Source organism: Gadus morhua, chromosome 5 (assembly GCF_902167405.1).
Source record: "Gadus morhua chromosome 5, gadMor3.0, whole genome shotgun sequence".
Classification (NCBI taxonomy): domain Eukaryota; kingdom Metazoa; phylum Chordata; class Actinopteri; order Gadiformes; family Gadidae; genus Gadus; species Gadus morhua.
In genome coordinates this window covers 160,637-176,898 of record NC_044052.1, presented here as the reverse complement: position 1 = coordinate 176,898, position 16,262 = coordinate 160,637, and the positions used below count along the sequence as shown (strand labels likewise).

Genomic DNA, 16,262 nt, shown 5'->3' with positions numbered 1-16,262 from the left:
CCCGGTCTGTCAGACCCTCCTTCTTCGTGACCTGGATAAATGTTTTCACCGGGACCACAAGCTTCCCGGGCTCCGCCGCAGCCCCACTGAAGTACGGTCTGATGGCGGGAAACTTCGGCCAGATCGGGTCGAAACGGGCGGGGCGTGTCACGGCCTCGAGCCCCCAGATGCAGAACATCCGCCGGCGCCCGACTATATTTGCGAACTGCGGACGTTGTTGAGGCCCACACTGTGCGCAGGGATTACAAATATTTCAGTGCTACGGCTCACGCCTAGGGATAACCCAATAGCGATAGCCTTAAAAGGCGAAGCCTATACGACATAGAACGCTACGTTTCTTCAAAAGATCACACAAACGATGACGCCCAAGCAGTGTAATGCATTGTGCAAATATGGAACTCTGTGTCTGGAATAACGTATTAATTCATTCAATTCTTTCATTCATTATGGATCTAATCATTGTTTCTGTACAAGTCCTGTCTCTGGCCAAGGCAGCACTCTCACTCCTTGTGTGCTCCTCCTGTATAAAAGCTAGTACGGACCCCGCAATAATTGCTTACGGCCATACCCCCCTGAACACGCCCATTGAGGAAGTGATACGCCCATTGAGGAAGTGATACGCCTATTGAGGTTTGGTGTGCTCGAGTGGTGAGAGGTGGACGGTGTTGGAGCGAGGAGTTTTTTTGGTGTTAAATCAAGTATTTATTGATATTTTTTTGGTTAGTTTTTCGTCTAGTTGTTTATTCCCCCGACAGCTTGCTGTTTGGGGGAGTATTAATACACTTTAGTTCATTTTTTTTCGATGTCTCACACGGTTTTGACAACTGGAATGGAAGACAACATGGAACGGAACACGGCTCCTGGTGCGGCGACGGATGGTGGTTGTGTGGCGAAGGGGACATCGGAGGACGTACTGGGCGGGAGACCGCTGACTCCGGAGAGAGCAGCGAGAGAGAAGGAAGACAAGGTTGTGGATGGTGGCCCGAGCTACAGCAGGGAGTTGTCTGTGGCTGTGGAGCTGGTGGGAGAGGAGAAGATCCCGATGATGGAGATGTTAAGGGCGATGCAGAGTGTGTGTGGATTGGTGTTGGGATGTCGCTACCTCTCATTGAACAAATATGAAGTGAACGATGAATCACCCCAACGGGAAGCGGCGATTGTTGGATGGTTTTAAGATAAGGGGGACCAGCGTCGTCGCAAAAGACTTGACATCAGATGAGATGGTGGTGTCCTTCATGAGTCTACCGGTGTACATTACGGCTGAGGAGATTCTCAAGAAGCTTGCGGACTGGGGTGTGGAGGCAGTTTTGCCTATTGCAAGGAGGAAGTGGCCTGGGATGACAATATGTGAGGGAACACGCTTTGTAAAGGTGAAGTTCAACAAAGAAGTACGGTCCTTGCCTTGGTCCACACACGTTTTGACACCGAAAAGGGTGCTGAATATTTCCGTGCCATCCATGACAAACAATTAAAGGTTTTTAGATTGTGCATCCAGCCTGGACACATAGTGAGGGACTGTCTTGACTTCCTGTGTAGGAAGTGCGGGAAGCAGGGACACTATGCAAGGGAGTGTGTGGCTGTGATGAAATGCAAATGCACACACAGTGTGGTAATAGAACGGAAAATTGTGTGTGTAGGGAGGAGCAGGTGGGAGGGGGTGCCCTCTCAGTTGACCCAGCTTCAAAGGCTGTATCGTTGGAGAGTGAGGAAAGTGGAGGGGAAGAGAGTGCGGAAGAGGAGATGGAGCACGGGGAGCTGTCTGACGGGGAGACAGTCTTGGACAGTCAGTTACTGGTTGCGCTGAAGGACCCGGGTGTGGGGGGCACGGGGTTGCCCGGGGGGCAAAGCTTTCAAGTAGAGCTTTCCTCTCTACCAGCATCTGGGCACCCTACACCAGCGGAGGGCGTAGCCAGGGTGCCGCGGGGGTCTGGACAGTTGGGGAACGAGGAGGGACATGGCACGGGGTCTAGCCTAGAAGATGACTTGGTTGTGTCAATGGCCCCGGCAACAGGGGGAGATGGGGGCACGGGTATGGGGGGGGGGGGGGAGCTCTCAAGCGGGGTTCCTCTCTTTACAGGTGCCCGCGTGCCCTACAGTAGAGGGAGATGCAGCCGAGGGGTCTTGTGCTGGGACTAGTGAGGCTACAGCCGACTAGTCTCATTGGCGTGGTATGGCGGCTATAAGTTCCCCCCCCACACTGGCTGATGGAACGGAGAGGGAGAATAAGTCGGTGAATGAGGCGTTGGGTGTTTGTAGGGAGAGGGCGCCCAGGGTCAGATGCAGGAGAGGGGTTGATTCCGATGAGGAACAGAGAAACGTGAAAATGAAAGGGGTACGTAAAAAAAAAAGATTTTAACAGTAATACCCACTCTTTGTCTTTTGGTTTCAATGGTCACACTCACCTCAATTACCATCAACGGTCTTAACAATATGCCGAAGTTTGATGGGGTGTTAATCAATTTGAAATCCGATATTTAAGTGCTGCAGGAAACAAACTGGATACAGGCTAAAATGCCAGAAAGTTCTTCGAAGAAAGAGGTCCAACTCACTTTATTTGTCAAAGTATTTCGGCATGGTAACTACGGAGCAAAAGGAGGGGAATTGTATTGAACACGTGCAAGTGACTCCCAGCTGGTCAATACCTCTAACCGGCAAGTCTGAACTACCGGAAGTTTCTGCCTTTTTTTTGCTTCCGGACCCGTTTAAATACCTAGTTTGGCGTGGCCTATGTGACGTATAGCCTTGGCTTCCTCAGCTGTCTAAAGGTGCTGCCTTCTGTGGATGGAGTAGCTATTGCAGCCTTCAGTAAGGTCCTGCTCCCCTTGTGGCTATGTATAGTATTTACGGCTTATATGTTCGGTCCTGTTTCCTTGTGGCTATGTGAGGGTAATACAGCTTGTGAGTTTGAATCCGCTTCCTAGAGGCTATGTGGGGGTAGCTTATGTTCTTAAAAAACGTAACACTAATTAATGTATACGCACCGAACAGAGAAGCGGAAAAAAGGTTATTTTTTATCTCTCTTGGTTTGCTCTGCAATAGGAATTGTGTTCTCGTGGGTGATTTTAATGTATAGGGGAGATAGTTTTAGACAGGATTCAGCCCGGAAGGGTTTGTTAAAAATGATTGAGGATGGGGGTTTGGTGGATGTGTGGAGGGTTAGTATTGCTGCATTCTTCGAAGAAAATAGTCCAATCCCGGGTTGCTTTTAACTCACTTTATTTGTTATAAAGTAGGCATGTTTCGGTATGGTAACTATGAAGCTTAAGGGAGGGAATTGTATCTAACGCGTGGAGAGGAAAATACCGTTATCTACTTCAAGCCCCCGGGCTTAGGCCCGGTGGCTCTCTGCCGTCTACCTATTGATCTCTGGGCTCCTAGCTTCGAATCACCCGCTAGGGGACGTCAAGTGGGCGTGTCCTATGTAGTGGCCGGGGTGACGTAATGGCTTCGGCTTCTTCACCTAACTAAAGGTGATGCCTTCTGTGGAGGGAGCAGCCTTCAATAAGGTCTTGCTCCCCTTGTGGCTATGTATAGTATCTACGGCTTATATGTTTGGTCCTGCTTCCTAGTGGTTATGTGGGGGTAATGCAGCTTCTTAAAATACTTAACATTAGAAATGCTGCCAAGAGGGAATTTTCTAGGAGGCAGATAGTGAACGGGATGCTAAAGCAAAGTAGGATCGATTTATGTTTAGCACGGCAGGACATCGCTGATGCTTTGAGCAGTGTACAGTATAAATTCACCGGTTATAGTGATCATGCAACAATAATCTTTCAGATGGGTGACAGAAGTAGAGGGACAGGGGGGGGAGTTTGGTGTTTGAATACAAGTGTGTTGGAGGAGAGCGAGTATACTGAGATGATGAGAGGGTGTGTTAAGGAGCAAATGAAGTGGAGGGGTATGATGCAGACGTGTGTGAATGGTGGGAATGTGTAAAGATGAAGGTGAAAATGTTGAGCATAAAATATTGTAAAAAGCGGAGTCAAGTAAAGAGGAGGACGGAATGTGTATTGAGAGAGCGAATGGCTGAGGAATTGAGGAGGTTAGATGACGATGTGAATAGGGACTTAGCTGACTACATAGGCATTAAAGGGGAATTAGAATCTTATGAAAGGGAGAGATGTAAAGGGGTGATAGTTAGGAGTCGGGCGCAGCATGCGGTCGATGGGGAGAAATGTACGTCTTTCTTTTTGGGGCTGGGAAAACAGAAAACAGGGTAGAACATAAATAGCTCCGATAGAGGATGAGAGAGGGGAAGTGGTAAATGATTTTGTGGTTGTGTTGGAGAGAGTGCAGGGGTTTTACAGTGATTTATTTAGCAAAGGCTATGTAGATAAGGATAGTGTGGACAAGATATTAGGGATGGTTGAGCATGTGTTATCGGATAGTGATAGGGAAGTATATGAGTGTGAGTTAGTAGAGTCGGAGGTGATGGCGGCCATCAGCAGCCTGTCCAATAACAAGAGTCCTGGCTCTGATGGATTGCCGGCAGAGTTTTACAAGTGCTTTAGTGAGTTGTTATGTCCGATTTTATGAAAGGTATATTGGGAAATGGAAAGGTTAGGGACGGTTAGTAAGTCGATGTCGACGGGGTTGATAGCGGTACTGTACAAGAATAGTCGTAAATTGCAGTTAGGGAATTACAGAGGGTTGAGTCTGTTGAACACTGACTATAAGGTACTGGCCAAAACTTTAGCTAATCGGATTAAGTCGGTAGTAGGGACCATAGTTTCATCTACGCAAGCTTACAGTATTCCAAGGAGAGATATAGCGGACACGATAGGGTCAGTTAGGGATGTAGTGAGGCATATGAAAGAAGAGGGAGGTGTAGTTTTGAGTGTCGATTTTAACAAAGCTTTTGATAGGGTAGAACATGAGTTTATGTTTAGGGCGCTAGAGAGATTTGGTTTTGGGGATAGGTTAGTGAAGTGGATTTGATTGTTGTATAGTAGTGAAAAGAGTAGGGTTAAGTGTAACGGGGTATTGACGGATAGTTTTAGATTAGACAGGTCAGTTAGGCAGGGTTGTCCGTTATCTGCATTATTGTACAGTATAACGGCTGAACCATTAGTTGATGTTCTTGAGGGAGTCAAAGCCAAAGTTCCTTCCCCCCAATTCATTCTCAACTTTGGCTGAGATAACCCCCAATACGAGTCTCGTTCTAGAAATACCAGAGACGAGAGTCCGACGTGTTATGCGCCATCACACCAACAGCAGAATGGTTATCCAAATAACAAGGAAGTGTACAACACTTGCGTTACAGTCCTGGAGCTCTATATCTAAATAATATCATATAATACATAGATATCTATATCATATAACATATTGTGTGCGCCTCCAGACGATATTATGAATCACAAACGACTGTCGGGTTCTGCGACGTCTCTGGTTCTTCCACTTTCACATCAACCTGAAGTCGACTGAACCGCGCGCTGCCTGCTGCCGGCTGCCGGGCGATGGTGCCTCGCGGCAACCGGCGGCATGTTGCAGTTCATGTACTTCAGCGAGTCAAACCAAAGTTCCTTTCCCCCAATTCCTTCTCAACCATGGCTCAGATAACCCCCACGACAGTCTCGTTGTGGAAATATAAGACACGTCAAAGAACCGACAAGAAACACTTGCGTTACAGTGTGTGTATTCACACACACACACATGTGGCGCTCGCATGGTCGAGTCTCATTGGCGGGCCAACGTCTCTGGGCGGGCCAGGCAGAGTAAGGGGAGGAGCTGAGATTCCTGATGACGTCATGAACACAGACATTCCAAATCAGCGCGCTTGAGCCTCCGTTTTTTCAAAGGCGAGCAGAACAGCTAGTGCTAGTTTTACACCAAACGCAAGTTTTAGCCACTGGGGGACCATAGGCAGGCTAGGGGAACTCATATTTATGTTAGAAAACCTCACAAAGTGAGATTTTCATGTCATGGGACCTTTAAAGAATTTTTGATTGAGAATTTAAGCAACATACAGACACTGACAACGTCTCTCCAAACTCTATTTGTGAAACATGTGGACAGTATAGTGACGCTGCTAGCAGGGAGCAGCAGAGAGCTGCAATGACGGCGGTCCACTGTAGACCATCCCAGGTTTTGCAACGCTACGTTTCTTCAAAACATCACGCAAACGATGACGCCCAAGCAGTGTAATGCATTGCGTTCAAATATGGAACTCTGAGTCTGGAATAACATATTCATTCATTCATTTCTATCATTCATTATGGATCTAATCATTGTTTCTGTACAAGTCCCGTCTCTGGTCAAGGTAGAACTCTCACTCCTTACGTGCTCCTCCTGTATAAAAGCTAATATGGTCCCGACAAAAATTCCTTACGGCCATACCACCCTGAAACACCCCCGATCTCGTCAGATCTCAGAAGCTAAGCAGGGTCGGCCTTGGTTAGTACTTGGATGGGAGATCTCCTCGGAAGACCAGGTGCTGTAAGTAGTGACGGGTGACGCCAAAAAAAGAAAAAAGTACGCCCGATCGCGTTTGGTCTGATACCGTTCAGGTGTGCGAAGAGTAAGACTGCACAGAGCAGTGTAGTGTTTTTGGATCGTTTGTGCTTGAGAAGGTACTTTATTTATTTTTTTCTCTATACATCTCCCAGATCTCCCATTGTTTTGGCGAGGATTATCCCGTGGACGGACAAAATGGCAACGGAAAAGGCTTGAATGGAGTAGATCACAGAAAGAAAGACCAGAGGGGAGAAGAGGCTGGAGATAAAGAAAATACATATGCTAAAGAACTGACAGTGAGTGTGGAACTGATCGGTGAAGACACAGTAACGATGATGGAAGTGATGAAAGCTACGAAGGAGCTGATGGCTTGCCGCAAAATTGGACTGAAATAATATGAATTAACAATGGGACATCTCAGTTGGAAAAAAATTGATGGACGGTTTCAAAATAAGAGGGATTAGTGTAATTGCGAAAGAGCTCCCTAATGACGAAACGGTGGTTTCGTTTTTGGAGCTGCCGGCATACACCTCGGACAGGGACATTATCGGGAAACTACAAGGGTGGGGGGTCTCAGCTGTATCACCTATTAAAAGGAGAATGTGGGCCGGTACCAAAATAGCAGACGGGACCAGGTTTCTTAAAGTTAAATTTAATGATTTAGTGATCCACGATAAACAGGAGAAGGTGTGAAGGATGTGTATCCAACCGGGGCATATTCTGAGGGATTGCCCAGATTTCAGATGCCACAGGTGCCATAAACAGGGGCACTACGCAAGAGAGTGCAGAATAGAAGAGGAACAGAGGCAACAAGGAGGAGAAGGCGGGAGCCAGGAGAAGGATGTCGGCGAGGAGGAGGAGCGACCGAGAGGAGAGGGAGGAGAAGGAGGAAGCGGAAATGAGGCGAATGGAGCGGAAGAGAGTAGCGTGGGAGTCGGCGGGGAAGGAGAGCAGATGGATGAGGATGAGGAGCAGGAAGGAATGGGAGAGGACGAGACGGCAGCGGAAGAGACAAGGGAGACGGGAGGAGAGAAGGAAAGGGAGGAGATCGGCAGCAGCGTGGACAGTGCGGCGAGAGGGACGGACGAGCGAAAGGAGGCGCGGCGGAGGGAGCTAAAGGAGGGGAGAAGAACAGGGAAAAGAGTGGAATGACTGTGGGGGGACATGAAGAGGGAAGTGAGGGGACAAGGGAGATTACGGGGGAGAGGCACTTAGGGTGGAAGTGGGCGACTTCGGACATAACAGACAGTGATGGGGAAAACTTGGAGGAGGTGGCTGCAAATAGGAAAAGACCACTGGGGAGGAAGCAGAGACAAGGTAAGGGGAAGAAAAGTGCAAATGATAACATAACATGTGGAATCTTTTCTCATTTATACTTTTAATGATCAAGATATCTTCTTTTAATGCTAATGGGCTAAGGGACAGGAACAGGAGGCAGCAAACCGTGATGGTGTGTGAGGCAGAAATAATGTTTACAAGAGACACATTGGGATATGGAGGTTATGAGGGTGGTTCAGAGAGAATGGATGAGGGAGATGTATGTGAATAATGGTGGTGTTAAATCAAGAGGGGTAGCAATTTTAGTGAAAAGGGGAGTGGTTGAGAATGCGACAAAGTGTGTGGATGATGGTGATGGGTGGGTGATAGGAATTACTTTTGAGCACTTTGGTAAAAGATGTCGATTTTCTTTGAGGGATTGGGAGGAATGTGTGGTCAGAACTGTATGGTGGTGGGGGACTTTAACGCGTGGTGTGGGAGGTTGGATGCGTCTGCGAGTGTGTGTTTCAAGAATCTCTCATCAAGAGGTGTGTTGAAAGAGGTAATGAGAGTGAAAGGTTTAATAGATGTGTGGAGAGAAAGGAATCCAGAGGGGAGGGTTTTTTCAAGGAGGCAAGCGGTGAGAGGGGTGTTAAAACAGAGTAGGATAGATTTAGTCTTGAGCACCAAGGGCATAGCAGGTAGGATAGGGAGAGTTGATTATAGGGTTACCGCACTCAACGATCACATGGTGTTAGGGTTTAACTTAGGTCAGGGGTTTGAGAGGAGAGGGGAGGGGCGTGTGGTGTATGAATGGTGAGTTGCTGAGAGAAGAAAAGTACAAAAAGAAAGTGAGAGAATGTATATTGAGGAGGAAGAATGAGAGAATGTATGAGGAGGACATTGGGAGGTGGCAGAGGTGTAGCCATGGTTTCAACATTGGGGGGGACAAATGCCTGGGGGCGGGGTCCGCCCCCCCCCCGAGGCAAAGATTTTGAACATGCATTAATCTGGTGCACTCTGAGAGCAAAATCTCAATACCTTGCACCTAATTTTGAAGACCTTTTTAGGGATGGATGTTTAAAACACTTTAATACTGGATGTGACCAAGCAGTCAGGGAGTGTGGAAGACTTGAAATTAGGAAAAGGATGACACACATATACTTCAGAGCTCTGTTTTCCTTTACTTTTTAAATTAAATATAACATTTTGTGCTCCTCAATATTTCAACCAATCCAGTCCTTTTTTTTCCACATTACATTCATTGATGTTTTGTCTTTTTTACAAAACACACACAAACAAACACCTGCACCACCACAACAAGGACACAAAATCCAGCCAGTTCTTACTTCCATTACATTTTTTATTGCATAACCATCACATTTGCCAATGCTGAGTAAAACCCACCCAGGTGTATCTATCTCATGGACCTAAATAGTCACCCCAAAACTTTTGTTACCCCTCAGAAAATATAGATTTTCTGATATTTTCATCCACTTGTTTAATAAGTACATAGATGTGTTTCACGAGAGAGCGCACTGAGCTAATCTCATGGTGAAACCATTAGCCGTATTGAATGATGCACTGTTAAAGAATTGGACATGTCAAGGACATAACCTAAATGTTTTCTGATTACGGTAGTTATGGATTAATCTATGAATACATACATTAGACAATGTTTTGTAACCTTGAATGAAACTTGACTTAATAATTATTATATTGCTATATTAGCAACTGCAACGCTGCTGTGTAGAGTTGTGTGTCAACTGAAGGAGGTGAGGAAAAAAAAGAGATGAAGATGATGAAGACAGCGATTTTAGTATCGATAATGTTGCACATAAGTATCTAATCCGATATTATTTTTTTTAATTTTGATCGATTAGTATCTCAGTATAATCTTTTTTGACAACCCTGCACTATATACATGTGTGTTAACAGGATTCTGCGTGAATGTCATGATTCGGTCTTAACCTTTCATATTTACTCCTCTCTTAGGCGACTCACCTATATGCCACGACTAGATTGACAAACTCTCCCTGTGCTTTCATCCTCCAAACTTTCTGTCTCCCCCGCTGGCTCACTAGCTCTACTCTGAACACAACAGAGGAAACATGGAAGGAATCAGGAAGCAAACTATTTACCAGTAGACTACTGAAACACACCATAAACATCAGTGCCACTGCCAACAGGATTCTGCTCTAATGTCACAATTCGGTTTAAACCATTAATATTTACGCTATTATCCAAAGTAACTTATGAATTTCATTGAACATAGGAAAAGCCAAGGCTCTATTAGTTTCCAGAACTCCTCTCTTAGGCTACTCACCTCTATGTCACTACCAGATTGACACACACTGCTTTCATCCTTTCATCCACCAAAGTGGACATGCCACAGGGAAGAAATATTATCAGATAACAAGTACTGATCCTTTCTCAGATAGTCAACAAATCACTTTTGATCTGAATGACAATAATTCTATGGCTAGTTTTTTGTAGTCTATTAACTCTACTGTACTGTAATGCTACAACTGATAGGCTGACACTTCTCATTTTCTCACCCCTCTTTAGTTACTTTGCTTCTTTTCTGAGACGAGGCAAAACATTGCCGAATGTCTCTGCAACCCTCTTGCTTCCTCTTGCTCATGACGACTGTGAAATAACACAAGCAGCACTAACATCATGAGAGACAAGTTAAAACTTCACGCAGGCTTGTTGTTACAATGTACAACATTGATAGTTCCTAAAATGAAGTGCTGAGAATGGTTGCGCACTTCGTAGGCCTACAGTGCATGTGAAAGATTTACCCATGGTGACATACACAAGTGTGTGTGTGCGACACAGCCAATTTTGAGGCAGGCCTGGCTAACATGAGATTCTACTATCATCCTTACCTCCCTTCTCCTACTCCCAATCATTTGCTCTTCTCTTTCGCTCTCCAAACCTCCAAGCCTAGTTACCCTAAAGAGGATGGTGAATTCACTTAAACCAGCAAAGGTTGCTAATGCATATTTGTTACAGCTTGCCAACACCTTTACTGTCACTGGCATTTGTTAATTTGTGAATCAGGCCTCTCTCTCTGTCTCTCTCGCTCTCTCTCTCACACTAAGCAGCACCAAATACAATCTTGACGATTTTTGTAGTGCTGTGTGTAGTGTAGCCACACGTTTGCCCCATTCTGAACTTGAACATGCAGTTAATTTCCTTTCCTAGCTCCTCTTGTTTATGTTGGTAGCTTAGCCATGTCATGTCACGTTGTCAACATTGGATACATGGAGCAGAACATAGTGGGTCATATGTCCGATACTTTTTGGAAACGTTTTCTTCATAAAACGTGCCAGACAGATTTTGTATACATTTTATTCCTTAGTATTAGCTACATGGGTATGCCGTCTTTCAGAACCTTTCATTAACTGCACTAAAGAGAGAAAAACTAGTCCATCCTTATTCTGAAAATGCACTTCCGAATGCATCTCTGTCCCCAGCACATTTAAAACCAAACTGCCCATGCATATAGATCTAATGGGGAACATTTCGGAACATTGAGACGTCGGCATAATGAGGCCGGGGCCAACGTCATCTAGCTGGCTTATTACATAGGTAACACATAGCTAATGATGCTGCTCGCTAGAGAAGCGACAACAACCCACGAAATTTGAGAGACACTATCAAAAGCTTCATAACTTACGTGTGTTTTCGATCGTAACACGCCACTCATTTGCTGTTGTTGATGTTTTTGATTCCGTGGTCATGTAAAAAAGACGGTTGATGACCAATGCAATCGAGTGACAAGTCACCGTCACCGAGCCGCACGGGAATCAAATCATGGATCTATCCCATTGGCTAGCTAGCCCGAACAGCCATATTCTCATTGGCTGTAAGAGCTGTAGATGGAATCGGATTGAGTTATTAGGGTGTGCGGCGCGCACTTTGTGCAGAGATGCGTTCAGGGAACGGAGTGTACTTCAGGGAAAACCTAAGTGCTCTACCCATAGAAATATTGAATTGCTATATCCCTATTCCCAGCGATTTATTGGGGGGGACATTTTGGGCATATCTGAACATTGGGGGGGACTTGTACCCCCCAATGTTTATGGCCGCTACGCCTATGGGAGGTGGTGGGAGAGTTTGAAAGAAGAGATAAAGGAATTGAGTATAGGTTATAGTAGAGGCAGGAATATGATACAGAGAGAGAGAGAGAGAGGTTAAAGGAAGATTTAGCTAGAGAGGCAAAGAGAGCGGATGAGGTGGTAGGTTATGATTTGGGGAAGTATATTAGAATTAAAGATGAACTGAAGGAGATAGAACAGAGGAGGTGTATGGGAGCAATAGTCAGAAGTAGGGCTAGATATGTGATTGAGGGAGATAAATGTACATGGTTCTTTTTAGGGTTAGAAAAGATGAAGCAGAAGAAGAATTATTTAGAAAATGTGGAAGAAAAGGAAGGAGAGATGATTACAGATTTTGTAGGGATTGCTGAAAGAGTAGAAGATTTTTTTAAGGAATTATTTAGGAAAGAAGAAGTTGATGAGGAGAGTAAGAGTCAGGTGTTGGATAGTGTGAAATCTAGGGTGAGCGATGATGATAGGGAGATGTGTGAGAGAGGAATAGGGACGGGAGAAATAAATGAAGCTATAGGAGGGTTAGGCAGAAATAAGAGTCCAGGGATAGATGGGTTAATTGGAGAATTTTACGTTGAGTTTAGAGAGGAATTAGTGCCAGTGCTAGATAGATTATTTAGATGGACGAGATGGGCGAGATGCCGCTTAGCATGTCGATAGGGTTAGTTACTATGATATATAAGAAAGGGAGTAGGGATAGACTACAGAATTATAGGCCACTTAGTATGCTGAATAGTGATTATAAAGTTTTAGTAAGGGTGTTAGCCAATAGGGTCAAACAAGTAATAGGGAAGGTGGTGGGAAGCACACAGGCATATAGCATACCAGGTAGGGACATAGCAGACACAATAAGCAGTATCAGGGACATAATAGAATGAGGTATGAGGCAGTATCAGGGACATAATATGAAGAGAGATAAAGGGGGGATAGTTGTAAGTTTAGATTTGAATAAAGCATTTGATAGGGTTGATCATGATTATTTAAACAGAGTATTAGGAAAACTTGGTTTTGGGCACAGGTTGGTAGGATGGGTAAAGAGAATGTATGACAGGGCAGTGAGTTGTGTTAAAATTAATGGGATTGTCAGACACATTTAGATTAGAAAGGTCGGTTAGGCAAGGCTGTCCGCTGTCGGCTCTGCTGTACTCCTTGTCGGCAGAGCCGCTAGCAGCGCTACTAATGCAAAATGATAAGATTAGGGGTATAGAGTTACCAGAGGGGCGGGTTAGTTTATTATATCAGTATGCAGATGACACGACAGTTACAGTAAGGGACAGGGAAAGTGTAGTTGAGGTTTTAAGTAGTGTAGAGTTGTATGGCAGGGCATCAGGGGCAAAAATAAACATAGAAAAGTCAGAAATCATGTATGTAGGAGTGGAGAGAGCAGGTAGGAGGGAGATAGGATTGAAAGAGAAAAATGATTATTTTAGGATGTTGGGTGTGAACTTAGGGATAGAGGATAGAGAAGGGAGAGATATGCAGATTGAAGGGATAATGAATGGTATTAGGAAGACGTTAGGGTTTTGGAAACTGAGAGGGTTGAAGCTCAAGGGGAAGGTGACAGTTGTGAATGCGCTGGTAATGAGCAAGCTTGTGTATGCAATGAATGTGTTGGATGTGCCTTAGAGAGTTTTGAAGGAGGTGGAGAGAATGGTGAGTGAGTTTGTGTGGGATGGGAAGGGAGTTAGGATAGCCAGGGAGGCGATCGAAAATGAGTATGAGGATGGTGGGTTAAAATTGATTAATTTAGAAAGGAAAAAGAAAGCACTTAGGGTGAAAATGGTGGTGAGATATTTAAAGGACAAGAGGGATCATATATGGAAGGTGTTTTTAAGGGAAGCAATTAATAAATGTTGTGGGTGTGGAGAGAGTAAAGTGTATATGGAACTAAAGAAAGGTATGTTGAGTGGAGTGTCTGAGTTTTATAAGGAGGTGTTGGGAGCGTGGGGAGAGTTTGTGAAATGTGTGCAGTATGGGTGTAAGAATGTGAAGCAGGTATGGGAGCAACCAGTGTTTTTAAATCCAAAAATTACATTTGAAGGGGACACAATATATAACAGGGCGATATGGAGAGCAGGGGTTAGAAAGGTGAAGGATTTAGTTTACGAGTATGTACCTGGGTTTATGAAGGCACAGGTAATGGTAGACGAGGTGAGGGAAAGAGGTGATGAAATATGGTTGGGTACGGCGGAGGGGGCGTTGGAAAAGAACCAAGGTGGAAATGCCGAGAGAATGGGTTGGAATGATCGAGAGAGGCTGGGGTGAATGGAGAAGGAGAGATAGAAATGTGTGTGGGGGAAGGAGAAAGGAGGGTGAGTCTGACGAGTGTGAAAACGAGAGTAATGTATAGATGTTTAAGAAGGAAAGAAGTGGGGAGACCGGCTGCAGAGAAAGTATGGGTAAGAGTTATGAATGATATGGATGTAGGGGGAACATGGAGAAATTTAAGAGTGAAATGGAATTGTATTGAATGCGAAAATTTTGACTTCCTTTTACGGCACAATAGGGTGTTTAACAATTTAATAATAAGTAGGTTTGATGTGAATGTGAAGAAGGAATGTGATGTGTGCGGGGTGGGGGTGGAAACGTGTATGCATGAGTTTGTTGAATGCTGTGAGTTGGAGGGATACTTTGTGAAAATTAAAGAATTAATAAACAGATGTTGGGGAGGAGGGTTTGTGGAGAGAATGGAATGGAGAGAGTTAAAAATAAATATGTAAATATGGTGTATAGTTATGTTTGGGGAGATGATTTCCTTAGAGCAGGGGTTCTCAAAGTTTTGACAACTGAGGGCCAATTTAGGAACCCAAAATTTGACTGAGGGCCGCCAAAGGAAAAAAAGAATTGGCCTGAAACGCCGTCAGCATCCCAGTGGTCAAAAAAAACATTGCACCGTGGACCTCCGGGAGTGAGGTCAAGTGAGGTCTAAATCACGAAACTGAGGTTCACCCTTTCAAAATAATGTACAGTCGGATTAAAACTAACAAATGTAAAAGGATTTATTTGAAAGCTAGAGAGTCGAATTTTCTCTGTATATTTATTTAAATTAATATTGATTTAATAATAATAAATATTTTTTTTTTATAACTTACATAATTATTAGGGGTCCAAGCCAACAGGTTGGAACCCTATTGTTTTTGTAAGGATTTTTTTTCATTTTTAGGGGTCCAAGCCAACAGGTTGGATTGGAGGTCCAAGCCAACAGGTTGGATCCCTATTGTTTTTGTAAGGATTTTTCTTTTTAGGGGTCCAAGCCAACAGGTTGGAACCCTATTGTTTTTGTAAGGATTTTTTTTATTAGGGGTCCAAGCCAACAGGTTGGATCCCTATTGTTTTTGTAAGGATTTTTCTTATTAGGGGTCCAAGCCAACAGGTTGGATCCCTATTGTTTTTGTAAGGATTTTTATTAGGGGTCCAAGCCAACAGGTTTGATCCCTATTGTTTTTGTAAGGATTATTAGGGGTCCAAGCCAACAGGTTGGAACCCTATTGTTTTTGTAAGGATTTTTCCTATTATTATTAGGGGTCCAAGCCAACAGAGGCCTGTTTCAGGTAGCTTGTTTTGAGGCAACCCCGAGTTTGTTCGCTCTGAGTTAGTGGAAACTCTGGGTTTTCCGTTTCAGGTAGCAGGTTCAGCGCAACCGAGAGTTAGTTGCTGCGGCAACATACGCCGTGGGTCTAACCTGCTCGGGAGGTGGTTAGACCTACTCTGAGTTTGTTGTCAATAAGGCTGAAGGCAGCTCTCCGACAGAAGGAAATGTTAGAAATGGCATGTCCTTTTCTACGAGAGCCTGTGGACGTAGAGGCTGCGATCCTCAGAAGGAATCTCCGTGAGGAACGATTATTAAGACCCCGGTTGGATATAATTTATTTTCCTGATAATTTTCTTCCCGAGCGCTATCGTTTTTCAGTGCAATCTATCATTTATTTAGACCACCTTCTCAGCCCCCATGTTAACTGTCAAACGCACCGGGGGCATGCTTTAAGTTTAAGTTTTGTTTTTTTATCGCAATTAACGCATGTGCAGAATGATCCGCCCCGTGCATCCCACCCGCTCTGTACTACAGTCACTTCAACGTTGTGGCTTTCCCATGATCAGAGTAGCTGACTAACCACGGACCTATAACTGCTGCAAGTCAAGAAACTAATTTTAAGAATGCAAGGCAGAAAATACCCTGGTACTGCTTTTAACCAGATGCTGTTCTTCTCTACATGCACATGCTCAGCATAATCGTCTGCATTGTTCACTGAAGTAAAACCCTTTGAGTAAACTGTTCAACAAAATAACTTGTCCCACCACAGCCCGTGTTCTAATAAAGACAATCTAGGCCTACTTATTATGAGGATTTTTTCCTCATAACCTGAAAGCACAAAAAAAAAAAGTCATTTATATTGGGTATGTTTTTAGAGCAGGGAACAGTAGCATATCCCAGTT

At 44.5% G+C, this 16,262-nt stretch overlaps 1 pseudogene; it reads left to right on the top strand.

Annotated features, from left to right (window-relative positions):
• The first annotated feature begins 6,322 nt into the window (after positions 1-6,322).
• Positions 6,323-6,442, top strand: LOC115544630 (uncharacterized; annotated as a pseudogene).
• The last annotated feature ends 9,820 nt before the right edge of the window (positions 6,443-16,262 follow it).